Genomic DNA, 16604 nt, shown 5'->3' on the forward strand with positions numbered 1-16604 from the left:
TAACTTGATTTCTCTATGGCATCCATTGGAGATAAGTTTTTGGAGCAAAGCCCCTAAATGTGTATGATGTCTTAATAGTTTTGAATTTGGAGCTTCCCCTTTCTCTGAGTCTAGTCTTAAAACTTTTGACCAGAGAGATCTGACGATTCTCTATATTCTCAAAAAAATTTTTGTTTAAGTCTTAAGGTCCTAAATCCTAATACATGCAACAACATGGATGGATCTCAAAAGCATTATCCTAAGTGAAACAAGACAGACTCACAAAGTTACATACTATATGATTCCATTTATATGATATTCTAGAAAAGGCAGAGGTCATAGGGACAGAAAACACATCAGTGGATGCCAGGGACTGGCAGGGGCTGGGGGAGGGGTTGATTACAAAGAGGGCAGTTTTTTAGGAGATAGAAGAACTGTTCCATATCTTGATTTTGGTGGTAGTTAAATGACTCAAAACTCACAGAAATGTACTAGTGTACAGTGTTAGTAAAGAGTGAGTTTTAACATATATAATCATAATTTTTAAAAATGGAAAAAACTGTTTCACCTAGATACTTTTGTTTTTTGGTTTTATTTTTGGCAGAGCTGGGTCTTCGTTGCTGCTTGAGGGCTTCTCGTTGCAGTGGCTTCTCTTGTTGTGGAGCACGGGCTCTAGGCGCATGGGCTTCAGTAGTTGCAGCATGTGGGCTCAGTAGTTGTGGCACACAGCCTTCAGTAGTTGTGGCGCACGGGCTTAGTTGCTCCGTGGCATGTGAGATCTTCCCGGACCAGGGCTCGAACCCGCGTGCCCTTGCATTGGCAGGCGGATTTTTAACCACTGCGCCACCAGGGAAGTCCCCCGGATACTTTTAAGAACCTACAAACACTTGGGGGTGGGGTGGGTGATGGTGGTGGGATGACTTGGGAGATTGGGATTGACATATATACACTAATACATATAAAATAGATAACTAATAACCTGCTGTATAAAATAAAATAAAATTCAAAAAAAAAAAGAACCTACAAACACTTCACCACATTTATAAAGATATTTTCTACACGGGGTCATCAATAACTTTTAGGGCACCATCATTGGAACACTATATTGATATCTAGTCCCCTTCTAATATCTGCTGCTTTTGTAGGACTTCAGCAATTTGTCCTAAAATTTTATTTCTTTCTTTCCCGGGGGTGGAAAGGTCATTCCAGATAATACCCTCAGGTCATTCCAGATAATGATTCTGGAAATCATTACTTCTATCACAGGCTGAATGCCCTTTCCCACAGACTATTGCAACATAACGCGTTAGGCATGTCTCTGATGGCTTATCCAGGCTTGGGGTAATTTGCGTTTTCTTGAACACCAAGACGCCACAGTCCTTGCTTCAAGAAGAGTGCTGTAATCTTTTAGAAAGTTTTGGAGTCTGAGTTAGAAACTTAATAAACTACCTTCTATATGTCTACATTACACAAAACTCTCCAGGGATGGGGATCACAAAGAAGAAATATCATCATGTCCTCTCTCCTGCATATTCTGCCAACCACTCTATATCTGCCTGGTTTTGAAGCATAGTTGAGAATCCTTTCAAGCTCAGACTCACCACAGACTCTAGTCTCTATCTACCACATTAGCAGGGACTTTAAGCATCTCATCCATCCATGTGCCCTAGCCTGTCTGTAGCATCATAGCCATTGTCTAAAAAATATTCAATACTTCCTACTTTGGGAGTTTCAATTAGTCCATACTATAAGTATGTGCTAGAAGGGAATTCATAGATATCCTGGATAAGGCCCCTGGTAATGTAACATTGTCTCCATGAACACATGATACAAATACTGTCCCACCTTTTCATCTTCCCAAATAAATTGCACTAGTCCCAAATCCACTTATCAGGAAGTCTAGAATTGCTGTCTCTTCAGGTTCCTTTCCTCCCCCTGAATTTTCAATTAACTCAAGGCCTTAAGCAGTTCAAAAGTTCAGTCTGACATCCTACCTGTGACAAAGAGTGTCAGCTGATCACCAAAGCTAGGATTGTTAGATTTAGCATGTAAACATACAAGATGCCCAAATATTATATGGAACATAACTTATACTAAAAAAATTGTTTGTTGTTTATCTGAAATTTAAATTTAACTAGGTGTGCTATATTTTATCTGGCAATCCTACACCAACCATTTCTTCTCTCTGGACATACAGCTCTACTATATTTCCCAGCTTCTCTTGCAGTTAGGTGGGGTCATGTCACTGAGTTCTCGCCATTAAAACCTCTCAAGCACAATCCTCCCTTCTCTTTTTCTTTCTAGCTGGATGGGGAATCCATCTGGTAAAGATGATGGGGCCACAAGATGGAGGGATTCTGGGTACCTACATCATCACTGGAGTGGGAGATGCCCAGGAGAATCACCCAGGACAGTCATGTGCCATGACCCATGAACACTGCATTAAATGTTATTTTTATTGTTAAGCCACTGAGATTGAGCATTAATTTATTATAGCAGATAGTTTTACCTTAACCAATACAGGACATTTGTATCTTGAAATGGATGGAGTGCTGTTATCTTAGTCTGTTCAGCTGCTGTAACAGAATACCATACACCGAGTGGCTTATCAACAACAGAAATTTATTTCTCACAGCTCTGGAGGCTGGGAAGTCCAAGATCAAGGTGCTGGCAGATTCTGTGCCCGGTGAGGCCCTGCTTCCTTGTGCATAGATGGCCATCTTTTTGCTGTGTCTTCACATAGCAGAAAGGAGAATGGTTTTCTCTGGGGTCTCTTTTAAAATGGCAAAATCTCATTCATAGAGCTCTGCAGCTAACGTATACAAAACCCTAAAATCTGTGACATTAGCATAGTGGATCAGCAGTGGGAAGTAAGGAAACAGATATCCAAACTTAGAAAAATGGAGACGCGTATTATGTGCTAAAAAAAGATTTGATAAGACGTCACTTGAAATAACTTAGAAGGATGACTGTGTGCCTAAATGCATTTGTAATTCTAGGGCAGAGAGGTTAATCTTTTCATCTCTTCTCTTTCTTTTTTCCCTTCCTTCCTTCCTTTCCTTTTTTCGTTTTGGTACCATGTACCCCTATGGCAGTTTGGTGAAGCTGACAGACCCCATTTCAAAGTAATATTTTTAAATTTATGAAATAAAATGCGTACCAGAAAACCAACTGTACTGACAAATGCTTAGGAAAATACTTTTAAAAAGCAAAGATGTTGGGGCTTCCCTGGTGGCGCTGTGGTTGAGAGTCTGCCTGCCGATGCAGGGGACACGGGTTCGTGCCCCGGTCCGGGAGGATCCCACATGCCGCAGAGCGGCTGGGCCCATGAGCCACGGCCGCTGGGCCTGCGCGTCCGGAGCCTGTGCTCCGCAACGGGAGAGGACACAACAGTGAGAGGCCTGCGTACTGCAAAAAAAACAAAAAACAAAAAAAAACAAAGATGTGATACAGTAACATATATGCATTTTTATTAATCCATTAAATAACAAGATCTAGGAATGTGTGATAGTTAATTTTATGTGTTAACTTGACTGGGCACTAGGTGCCCAAGTATTTGATCAAACATTCCTGATGTGTCTGTGAGTGTGTTTCTGGATGACATTAGTATTTGAATTAGTAGACAAGCAAAGCAGATTGCCCTCCCCAATGTAGGTGGGCCTCATCCAATCCATTGCAGGCCTGAATAGAATAAAAATGCTGAGTAAGGGAGAATTCATTCGCTCTCTGCCTGACTGTCTTCAAGCTGGGACACTGGTATTCTGTCTTGAGGCTCAGACTTGGACTAAAACTTACATCATTGGCTCTCCTGGGTCTCAGGCCTCCAGACTCAGACTAGAACTATACCATCAGCTTTCCTGGGTCTCCAGCCTGCCAACTGCAAATCTTGGGACTATCATAATTTCAAAGTAGTAATGATTATATGAGTGTAAACAGTATCTTGAGGTATGTTACAACATGTATACAACAACTATAATATTATATGAATATACCTGGGACATGATTCACAGGAGCTGCTAATACTACTGTGATTTGTTGCCTACATTCATAACTAAATAAAGGAAATATTAACTTTCAGTTGGGGTTAGTGAAAATAAAGACGTAATTTGTTTCCCATGTTGGTTGGAGAACACTGTTGGTTCTCTGCCTGATCTCCTCAGATCCTTTGTAGGGGTTCCCTCTGCTAATCCCACAGTTTCTATTACCTTTGCTTTACCAGCTTTCACCTGAGACATTTCAGAGCACTGTCCTTGGGCTATGGGAGCCCTTTGTCTACAGATGTAGAAATTTGGAAATGCATGGGTGTTTAAGTCCAGAGGGCAGCCATGGCCAGTAAGTGACTGGTGAGGATGTATGACAACCCAGCTTCTTTGCTTTGAGGTATAACATATGCTCCAGAGTTCCCCTGTTGGATCAAGCTGAGGTTGGAACTTTGCCTAAAATTGCATCCTATCATTATTCTGTTTTTCCCTCATTCCTGCTTAATCCTTAATAAATCGCTTGCACATGAATCCTCATTTCAGTGTCTGCTTCCAGACAACTTGACTTAATACACCATCCAAGTTACAAATCCTTAGGTCAAGAATCCCTGCTCTAGGGAAGTGGTTGGGAAGAGTTTGAATACTAGTGTATTTGAGTTTTAACTTTCTGCTCTCAGCAAGTTATTCTTGAAAGAGATGAGTGTAGGCTAGAATTGAGCTGGACTCAATTCAGGCAGAGATCAAAGAGGATGAGGAAAACCCAGAGATCATGAGCTTTATAGGGCTGGGAAATCCTATGGCTTCTGGATTCCAAATATTAAGGGATAAGATAAAAAAAAAAGCCTTGAGAGAAAAAGGCTCAGCAAGACTACTAAGTAAACAAAATGACAGCTGTGCGGCAATTAGGCAATTACGGATGTTTTGTTCTCTGCCAGCCCTTAAGGTAACCACTTTTTAGGTGAAAGAGCAAATCATGAGGTAAAGAAGCAAAGAATTAAGATGACCCTGAGAAATGGATCTAGATGTAGCAAATAAAAATACAGGATACCCAATATTTTATCTGGCAACCCTAGGTCTAGTAAATAACTTTGGGAGTAGTTACTGGCACCTGAGTCTCAAAGCAAATAGATCAGAAGAGCCAAGTTCTGGAACTTGGAATTGTATTGATAAAGAACCCACAAGCCTAGTCTATAAAGCTTTTGCCTATCCAGGAAATTTTAAAACAGCTCTCAAGCCTCCACATCTGCGTGGGCAGGGAGCACACTGTGAAAGCCCCCAAAGATGATGCACTCTCTGACATTGGCTTCAGATGTGGCCATGAAGGATAATGGAAAAGGAAGAGCCTCTTAGAAGAGGGAGCCAGGGACTGCAGAGAAAATTGGGAACAGAAATTCTTCCCAAAGAGCAGGACCATGGTCTAATCAAGGAAATTCTTCCACCCCAAGACAGAGGTCTTCACAGTGCCTGCGCAGCTGGTTTTCACAATTGCAAAGGACTGGCAACTGTGTGTTACCTCCTGTTCTTCTTGTTCCTGAATGGGGGTTGGTTGGTTTGTTTGTTTTACTGTGGATAGTATGTCCTAGCTCTGTCATTGAATGTAGGGGATGGGAGAGGACAATTTACAAAAAACTTGTTTTCCTAATTCTAAAGTCATCAGACCATGAGGAGCTATACCCAGACCTAGTGGAAAATACTGTGTCACCCAGAGATCCTGGATTTTGAGCTTGATGTAATGACTGGAAGAGACTTTGAGTTGTTTCCCTTGGTGCAGAAAGAGGATTGTGTTCTGTGTATGGTAAAAAGGGATGAAATGGATATTTGATGGCCAGGAGAGAAGACTGTGGCAGAGACCAAACCCATGTTCTCTTCTTCCTGGGCACATAGTTTGACAACAGTTCCTAGTCTTTCTTGCAGTTAGGTGTGCCCATTTGTCTGAAAAATATAGTAACTTCTAGGCCGGGTCCATAAAAACTTCCCAGGATTGGGGAATTCCTTGGCGGTCCAGTGGCTAGAACTCGGTGCTTTCATTGCCAGGGCCCAGGTTCAATCCCTGGTCGGGGAACTAAGATCCCGCCAGCCATGCAGCATGACCAAAAACAAACAAACAAACAAAAAGCTTCCCAGGAGTGATCCTTCATGCTTGTCCCCTATCCCCGACTTCTGATCACTGGAAGGTAATGATCCCCAGAGCAACCTTGGGAACACAATATTGAAGGTGGCAGAACCACACGGGGGAACTTGGGTACTTGAGTCACTATTCAGAGGAGAGCTGCCTAAGAGAACCACCTAAACAGAAACACACACTTTGGACTGTTGGGTGAATGAAGATTATGCTAAACTACTGAGATTTTGCCGACTCACCTAATATCAAGATTAAGTGGCTCTCAAAATATGGCCCCAGACCAGCAGCGTCAGTATCACCTGGCAACTTGTTAGAAATCCAAATTTTCAGTCTCTTACCCAGATCAGAACTCCGGAGATGGGGCCCAGCCAGCCTCCAGTTGATCCTGATGCACGCTGAAGTTTGAGAACGACTGACTAAGGAAACAGCTGGTGTTAACTAATACAATATCCAAGTGGGCAGTCCCTAAAGTGGACCAGTTTACTGTTCCTATTGTTTCACAGTGATGCTACTGACCACTGGTCTAACTCTACTGACAGAAGATACTGGTACCCTTCTGACCCTGATCTCAGCACAGGCCATGATAGAACCTTGAGGGAGGATGGTCCTTTTCATTCAGTGATAAGCTCATCTAAGGTTGATTTTCAAAGGGGTTTCATTGGTGCTCGTTTTTCTCAGACCCATTACCTCATAGACCAGGCACCACAAGAGCACTGTGTCAGTTAGGATGATCGACTTGTCCTGGTTTGCCTGGGACTTTCCTGGTTTTAACAATGAAAGTTTCTTGTTCTAGGAAACGATCCCCTGTCTCAGACCATCTGGGACCGTAATAGGGAAGAACCTTCATATTCTATTACAAGTTAATCACTAAAGGGATGCTGCCTATAAGCTTAAATTATACAAAACGGCCCATCTCTGGGAACCCTGCCTTCCAGGTAATAAGCATTAAGCTAAAATACCTTTGTTTAGCTCACAGGAATCATCCTGACCAGGCCCACCTGTGAATGACTGCAAGCAGGAAGAAATGAACACATCCCCTCTGGAGGCTGACCAGAACCAGAAAATGTTTGACTTTACTCCCTTCCCTTTTAGTATAAAAGAACCCTGAATTCTGACTCAGGCAAGATGGTTCTTTGGAACACGAGTCCACCATCTTCTCGGTCTGCCAGCTTTCCAAATAAAGTCGCTAATCCTTGCTCCAATGACTCGTCTCTTGATCTGTGGGCCTGTCACACAGCAAGCAGTATGAGCTTGGACTTGGTAACAGGATGTTTGGCCACCTTAGTCAATGTGGGTTGAAATGTTCACCATTTGTGACCCAGAGCCTTTTCTCTCACAAGGGTGATCCATAACTCAACAAGTCAGGAAACTTTTTATTTTCAACTCCCAAACACAGAAGTCCTAATTACACTATCTTTCCAAGATAATTGACCTACTCATCTTTGAAGCTAGTTACCCTGTCTTATAGTTCTCTGCACACCTGCTTTTGTGGATGTGTGATTGCCGGGGTAGGGGTGGGGGATCTCTTTCATGGTCAATGGATAAAGATGACCAAGGTAACTTTCAAGTGCTTATCTCACTAAAGGGAGGGAGGAAGGGTAGGTACATTGATGTGTACCCCAACTTTATTTTTTATTAAAAATTTTTTTTGCATTTTATTTTATTTTATTTTTTATTGAGGTATAGTTGATTTACAATATTATGTAAGTTTCAGGTGTACAACATAGTTAAAATTTTTAATGTTATTAAAAATTTATAGTTATTAAAAACTATTGGCTATATTTCCTTTGCTGTACAATACATACTGTAGCTTATTTATTTTATACTGTATCCCAACTTTATAATGCAAGGTAGAATGTTAACTTTGCTGTGAATAATACACAAGATAAGGATTTCTTGGGACTTCCCTGGTGGTGCAGTGGTTAAGAATCCGCCTGCCAATGCAAGGGACACGGGTTCAATCCCTGGCCCAGGAAGACCCCACATGCTGCGGAGTAACTAAGCCCGTGCTCTAGAGCCCACAAGCCACAACTACTGAGCCTGCATGCCACAACTACTGAAGCCTGCACTCCTAGAGCCCGTGCTCCGCAACAAGAGAAGCCTCTGCAGTGAGAAGACCGTGCACTGCATTGAAGAGTAGCCTCCACTCGCCACAACTAGGGAAAGTCTACACACAGCAATGAAGACCCAACCCAGCCAAAAATAAAAATAAAGAAATGCACATCCTCTATTAAAAAAAAAAAAGATAAGCATTTCTTCTTTCCTTAATTTCTTTAGGACTCATTCAGAGCACTGGTTTTCAATGGTGGGTGTGGGGTACATATCTAAGTTAAGTGGGGGAGATTTTTTTTTTTTTTGCAGTATGCAGGCCTCTCACTGTTGCGGAGCACAGGCTCCGGACGCGCAGGCTCAGCGGCCATGGCTCACGGGCCCAGCGGCTCCGCGGCACGTGGGATCTTCCCGGACCGGGGCACGAACCCGTGTCCCCTGCATCGGCAGGCGGACTCTCAACCACTGCGTCACCAGGGAAGCCCTGGGGAGATATTTTTTGAAGTACAAATCCTCCAGTGATGTGGAGTGCTGACTGGCCCTTAAATCCTGCCTGCTTCAAACTCATTAAAAACCTGGGGTTGGTTCCAGGACCATCTTCGGATTTGGGGTCCAATTCCATTTTAAATAAGAACCTTAATGTTCAGGCTTATGTACAATTACATGAAGTTTTAGCAACTTAGGGAGGGAAATTCTAAAATGCATTCAAATGGTTTGGGTTGATCCAGCACATGAAGATTAAGTGACCTCTCACACTGTTTTAATCCTACATTATGACCTTGTAGCAGTAACTATCTGTGAAGGAAAAGAATGATGACAAATGAAGATGAACTCATTATTTTATAATGGCTTGATAACATCATCATTACAGGAAGAAGTCCATGGACTTTGGAGCCAAACTACCTAAGTTTGAATTGTAGCTCTGCTACTTACTAGATATGTGACCTTTGGGCAAGTAATTTCATCTCTGCCTCAATGTCCTCATCTGCCCATTTAACCGAGCAGTTATAACAAAGGCACAATATTGAGCAATAAAAAAATCCTTTTAAAAAGGGATGGAAATGGGGGAAACAAGTCTGAATACTTACGCTGGTTTATTTGTGCCCTGTGACTTTATTTATTATTCTCACATCTCCCAGTTTGCAACCTAGTTCACGTGTGCCAAATGTTTGTAGAATCATATAAATTGAGCTTATTTATGTTCTGTTTAGAATTCTGAGGCATGATTAGACTCTTTGATCTATGTTGACCAAAGAAAAATGTATGTCTTCAAATAATGACTGCTCTGGAAAAGTCCTCGGTAGCAAATAGCGACAGATTTCTTCTATCCAAAGAGGACACCTAGAGGTTACTTTTGTAACGTGGTTGCCTATCCTGAAATGCTTTCCAAATTCTGTTCTTCACAGATCCAATCATAAATCATTCATCACAGACCCAGTAAGTCCAAGTAGAATAAATGTTAATGTGTAGCTAATCTTTAAGGAGAGGAAACAGACCAAAAGAGGTTACATTTGTTTTCCAGGCACAGTAGAAGTACATTACAAGGTACAGAAGAGCTTTCAAATGTGATAGGTGGAGGGAACAGTTATGAAGGAATGTTTGGGGGACATTTGGGGAAATCTGAGTATTGACTGAATGTTGGGTGATGTTATTGAGTTCATGATGATATTTTAGGTATAGTTAGGGCATTGTGCTCCTGTAGGAGAATGTTTCTGTTCTAGGAGATGCAGGCTGACATATTCAAGGGTAATGTACAGTTGTCTGAAACCTAGTTTCAGATGTTTTGGCAAAAGGGAAGTGTCCACATATGGAGAGAGATGAAGCAGGTGTAGCAAGATGTCAACAGTTGGTGAATCTAGGTGGGGAGGAATATGAAGCTTCATTATACTGTTCTTCCAGCTTTTCTGCATACTTAATTTTTTTCCAAAAGTTTCAAATTATAATGAAGCATTGAGCTAAATCACTTAAAATGTTAACTGAATTTGTATCTTAACTTGTGACATCTCTTGTGCTGTTTTGTTCCTGTGTTGATATTTAACTTTTTAAGTCTTATATTCCCACTGTATTGTAATCACTCACATGATTATCCACTGCTCTTTGTATCTCTCATAGGAGACACAGCAAACACTCACAAATATTTGCTGACGCTTGAAAAAAACCTGATAGAAAACTTCATAGCTCCCCACTTGTGCCCTGCTCTCACTGACCTTATTTAGGGCCCGGAGGATGTTTCTTTCTGTCCTTTCTCCAACCCCCAGCTTCCCCTGGCTGACTCACGTTCATCTTCCAGATTCCCATTCCAGTGGAAGCCTTCCTTGCCCCGCCTCTGTGCTCTTAGGTCATTTCCTGTCTCTTAGCACTTCATTATATTATAGTGTCTGTTATCTCAGCTGAATACCCCATTAGACTATAGTTTTCTTGAGAAGGGATTTTTTTTTTTTTTTTTTTTGCCTTTTTACAGCTGTAACCTTAGCCCTGACACAGTATCTGGCACATAGTAAGAACTTAATAAATATTTAGTGACTGAATGGCCAATGCTAGAGTGGCCAACTTTTTAGAGAGCCAAACTGGAATACTGCCCTACCAGATGGCCCCCCTCCCCAAATATATGTGTGTGTGTGTAAACTATACACATATGTGTTTTTAATTTCATATAAAACATTTTAAAATAAGTGTTTATTTTGTATCAAAGTTTTAGGAAAAGATACAATAATGCGTGTTAGTCCATGTTAACTTGTTTGGTATGGCCTAACTAATTCAGTTCAGTCTATTTTAGACTGAGTATTGATGTCTTTGGGGGAGAGGAGAAAACTTATGATTGATTTAGAAGTACTTGCCTTTCTCACTCTGGATTTGTGAGATTCTCAGAGTCAGAGCCTTCACTTCCCCTTCACAATGTTCAATTCCAAATTCTTTTCTGCAGATTGTGTGGTATGCTCTGTTTTGGTTATTTGCTTTCTTAACTGTGCTGCATGGCTCCTTCCATCTACCTCTCATTAAAATAACACAGTTGTCTAACTTTCTTTTTCATGTTTAGATCATGCCGGTGTAGGTGTTGTAATTGTTATTTTTCATTACCTGAATTCTTAGAAAATTCACAGTATTCACAGTGTTAAAAGTTAAACTAGTACTATCTTGATACAAAGCATAATAGTTAATCCACAGGCAAAGCCAAAAATGAATTGTTACAGGGCATTTAAATTGCCCACTTAAATTGTATCACTCCTGGCAAGGCAACAATGCATGATTCATTATTGTGAACTGGTAATTAAGGCTGCCAACATCAGCTTCAGGAGTAAAAATGGCAACCAGTGACTACACAGGTGGGGTAGTTTGTGTTGGGAGCCATTTGACTCTAAAAACAGTGTTGCTTTCAGACTGTATTTTTGTGGGCTGCCACAAGGCTTTTGCAGGTTTCCCCCAACCTGTTGCACCAGTGTGGAAACTTTGTGTCCTGTGGAGGGGTTTCCCATTAAGTGGGACTTTTCAGTGCTACAACCCTGGCAAACTAGGACCATTGATCACCCTAGTACTGGCAGCAATCCCTAAAATGTCAGAAAGACATAAGCAAAGAGAACGTCAATAATCAATTTTCAGAAATATGTTCCTCTGAGACTGTAAAATCAATTCTTAACCAAAAGCTAATTTATAAGTAACTTGTCAGCATATATCAAAAAAAGCAGTAACCACTGAAGACAGCCATGGTTCATTAAAAACAATTCTAATGTACTGTTGTTCATTTTAAAGTACCCTTGTTTCAGGACATACTGTGTAGCACAGGGAACTCTACTCAATATTCTGTGATAACCTATATGAGAGGAGAATCTAAAAAAGAATGAATATATGTGTATGTATAACTGAATCACTTTGCTGTACACCTGAAACTAACACAACATTGTAAACCAACTATACTGCAATAAAATTAAAATATGAAAAAAATAAAATACCATTGTTTCTTTTCTCGATAAGTTTATTAGATTAGTCAATGAGGGTAAATTCATAGACCCATATATGTTGATTTTTTTTTTTTTTTGGTAAGGCATTTAAACTGTCAACTGAAAAAAAATGCACAACCTAAAAGTTGAGAATTATGTTTATGCAAGGACATTACTGAGGACTATAGCCCGGGAAGATGCCTCTCAGACAGCTCTGACGACTGTTCCAAAGAGGTAAGGGAGGAGCCAGGATACATAGAAATTTTTGCTGAAAAAAAACCGTAGTCGAACATCAAAAGATTACTGCTAATCACACACGAAAAACAAACGTCTCAAGTTAATGATTTTAGTGTTTTTCTATGTATGGGAAGATGCAAGAGTCTGGGCTTGTTAAATTTATTCCCTTGATATGCATCTTAACTATCTACGGCCAGTATCCTGTTTTTCTCCATCCCAAATTCCCCTCAGGGTGCACCGTTGGGGGTGGCTGCAGCAGTGGCTGATGGCTTTATGGCCACAATATGCTTTGTTTACTGAAGAGGCAGGTGACATTGCTTGTCTACAGAACTGTTTGAGAGTACGTTGCTGATGAGATGTGCCATTATTCCTTAGTACATTAGTGTGTATTTCCTATAAGCATTCTCTTGTATAATCACAATACAACTATCAGAATCAGAAAATTAACATGCATACATAGGTACCTTGTACTTCAGACCCTATTCAAGTTTTGTGAAATGTTTCTTAGAATAAACAGACCAATCCAGGATGATGTTGTCTTTAGATTGTGGTGCCTCTTTAGTCTCTCTCATTCTGAAATAGTTCCCCAGTCTTCCCTTGACCTTCATGATGCACTTTTGCAGATTACAGAATGTAGAATATCTCTCATTTTGGAGTTTCAGTGTTTCCTGATGATTAGATCCAGACTCATTTTTGGTAGGAATATCTCTCCTTGCAACCTATCAGCGGGACCATGATTTTGATTAGTCATGGTGACGTTATTTATTTTGATCATTTAATTAAGATGGTATCTGCCAGTCTTCTCCATCGTAGTGTCTCTTGATTAATAATTACTTATGAATAAGTATTTTTTAGGGAGGTTCTTGAAACATGTACATAACTCGTGACTTATCAAACTTTCAAATTATTTATATATTCATTTATATAAATATGGACTCACGGCTTCCTATTTTATTCAATAGTTTTCTCCCTTTCCATATCTCTAACCTCATTCTCAAATAGTGAGAAACCTGGATTCCATTATCCTGACTATATTTACTTTTTTCCTAATTATTTATTTTGATGCTTGTATTTTCCAGATTTGTAAATGAGAGCCCGTTCAAGCTAGCCTTTGCGTTCTTTTGACATGCCCCACCTTCTCTGAGCATTGCCTTCTGGCATAGCTCTAGAGTCAGCTATTTTCCTGCCCCAGGCCTGTTTCAGACCATTTCTCTAAGAAGTTCTGGTTCCTTTTAGTAGAGAATTGTATTTAGAAGCCAAGATCTAGGCACTAGATGTGCTATTGCTATTGGGGTGTTTCTGATCTCAAATCTTTTCATGGATAGAGTAGGGAATATTATATATTTTAAATTACATATCATATTTCATAATTAGTAATAAAAACAGATGTACATTTCCATCTATGTACATGAATACACCCAGGGCTGGCATCCTGGGCGTGAGACCTGTGTGGTTGCACAGGGCCCCCCACTTAGAAAGACAGCTGCACTTGGTTTAATGCTCTGCTCTCACCACCTTGAAATTCTTAATTTTGAACAATGGACCCCACATTTCCATTTTGCACAGAGCTCTACAAATTAAGTAGTCAGTTCTGAATACACCATAGGGTTCCTTTTAGTTTTTTTCTCTTTCTATTTCTGTGACTCCTTTCTCTGATAGTAAGAAACCTGGCTGAAATTATGAATAAATTTACTTATTTGATTATGCCCCTTCTAGGTAATGAATTTCCCATAACTACTGCTTCCTCCCTGTTGTGGATACTCTCCTCATGGCATCTAGGCTATGACACCCCATGCTGAGCCACCACTTCCACATGGTTGCACTTCCCACAATATTCAGGTTCTGACAGTTCATGCAAGACTGCTTCTCCATGGAGATGCCCTGCTCACCCCACTTGGACTCTGACACTCTCTTTCCCCACTGGCTGGCTGGCCTCCCCACACAAATTCTCCTTTACCTTGCTGGGCCTCTGACAACCCATTCCAAGCTGCCCTTCTGTAGGTATAGTGTTTATACAAACGAAGAAACAAATGGATATAGACTAGCCTAGAATAGAGAATATGAGTATATCATAAGAGTAAGCACTGTTTCCTGAAACTTTTTAAAGTTCAGTCATGTATCAATGTATGTGTGTGTATGTGTGTGAACATACATGCATGTATGTGTGTGTATAACTGAATTGTATTGTAAAATATACTTTTTTACTATGGAGCAGGGTAAAATAAAATTCAAAAACCACTGGTACATACAGTATGATCCCAATTTTGCTTGAAAAAAGCAGACCCCGCCTCTATACACAAAGTAACAATATGAGGTGATGGATGTGTTAACTAACCTTATTGTGGTAATCATTTCACCTTGTATACCTTAACCTTATACGGTGCTATATGTCAATTATAACTCAATAAAGCTGGAGAAAAAAAGTGAACCAACTTTTAACAACTGAGGGCAGGCTTAAAGGACAACTTTCATTTCTTAATCTATGTTCTGTATTACTTTAATTCTTAGGACAGAGGAAGTTGTGTATTATTTATTATAAAGATAAAATTAAAAATGTGTGTGTATATATATATATATATATACACATACACACAAACAAAAGAAAAAACTGAAAGGAAAAACTCCAAAAATATTTATATCTGAATGGTGGTATTATAGACAACATTTGCATTCTTCTTTATAATTTTATACATTTTCTAAGTCTCCTGAAATGAGAATTTATTACTCTGGTAGTTTTCCATTTACATTTTCAAAAGAAATATATTTGACAAATTATTTGTAGAAATGATAGAAAGTAGAGATTTCTAATGTTCTATTAATAAATACTTAATGGCCACTTTGTGTATACCAGGCACTGTACTAAGTTGTTGGGAATACGCTGGTAAATGAGATCAACCCACTTCCTGCCCTCATGGACTTAGAATCTAATGAGGAAGACAGCTATTAAACAAGTAATTACAATAATGTGGGATAAGCGTTGGTAGCAGGTATTGAATTTCTTTGAAAGTGCGTAGCAGCGTGAAGGTGAGGTAATCTAACCTAGACTAGGGTTTGGGAAGTCTTCCTAGGGGAAGACTTAAGCTAAGAGCTAAGAGCTAAGTAGGAGTTAGCCAGGCAACCTGAAAAAAAGACTGCATTTTAGGCAGAGGGAATATTGAGAAGTAAGTTCAGCTTTCTTCTTTTGCTGAAAGCAGACTCACAAGAGATGTAGTTGTGGAGCTGGAGAGGAAACAAGGAAGCTGAGGAAGGTCTGGCAAACCCTCTTAAGGGAAACATGCGAAAATGTCTTTGCAGCTTCTTCCATCTGCACTTGCAGCTTTTCTAGATAGCTCAATGGAAAATATAGTAGTTCTTGAAGCCACTAAACTAGTCACTTATTCACTAAAGGGAGACACTTGTGTGTACAATAAAGGATGGCACTTCTATGAGATTTTCAGCTTCTTTTTTTTTTTTTTTTTCAGGTCTTCATTTATTGCTAAAGGTTTCTCTTCAATTGTGAGAAAGTTTATTACTGATCACTTCAAAACATTAACATGCTGGGAAAGATCCTAATGGAGTAGCACAACTTACGTGTCTACAGACATCATTCTCCAATTTGCCATTTATGGATGAGTAATATGCATTAAATAAACATGGTATTTTATGGCATTTGTATTGACTGTATTGGTTGTATTGATTAGGATTATAACAGAAAAACAGCTCAAACTAGCTTAAGAAAAAAAATGGATTCTAAATATAAATGCTTGTTTTTTCTCCCTGCATATCAATTCCCTCCTCTTCTCTGATCCAAATGAGGGGAAACATGGCTGCCAAAATATCTTGCACTTTACATCTCACAGTCCAAGTTCTCAAAGAGGGGCTGGCCTCTCTCAATTCCAATTCCAAAATGTCCAGGGGAGGATTGTAATTGGCCAAGCTTGGGTCAGCTGACCATCCCTAGACCAATCACTATGGCTGGGGGTTTGAGAGTGAGGCAATTTTGTGTTGTTCTGAGAGCTTCACATACATTAACTCCTCATACAACCCTTGAAGGTATACATTATTATTAACCTCATATTATAGGTAAGGAAATTCAGAGAGGAGTTTTCAGAAGGAAGGCATAAACATTGTAGCAAATGCTGAAGTTTGTCCAAAGAAAATGGTAGCACTTCTGGTATTCCCCTTCCCGCCTTTTCTGGTATTCCCCTTCCCCCCTTTTCTGGTAACTCTTCCCCATTACCCCATCCAGAGAAGTTTTCATGTTCTTCTGTGACTTGCTGTTTTATTTTTCAGTAAACTTTGGAGATCTTTTTAAGCCCTATA

At 40.0% G+C, this 16604-nt stretch overlaps 1 long non-coding RNA gene across 4 annotated transcripts in view; it reads left to right on the plus strand.

The window, feature by feature from the left end:
• Positions 1-16604, plus strand: part of LOC141278548 (uncharacterized) — a 47428-nt gene extending 30824 nt beyond the window's left edge. For 2 of the 4 annotated variants that reach the window (XR_012331371.1, XR_012331372.1), the window contains exons 3-4: positions 12170-12299; positions 15764-16604. This is a non-coding gene — a long non-coding RNA (uncharacterized lncRNA). The remainder of the gene's footprint in view (positions 1-12169; positions 12300-15763) is intronic. The other 2 variants (XR_012331370.1, XR_012331367.1) reach the window with 1 other exon arrangement.

Source organism: Tursiops truncatus, chromosome 1, assembly GCF_011762595.2.
Source record: "Tursiops truncatus isolate mTurTru1 chromosome 1, mTurTru1.mat.Y, whole genome shotgun sequence".
Classification (NCBI taxonomy): Eukaryota; Metazoa; Chordata; class Mammalia; order Artiodactyla; family Delphinidae; genus Tursiops; species Tursiops truncatus.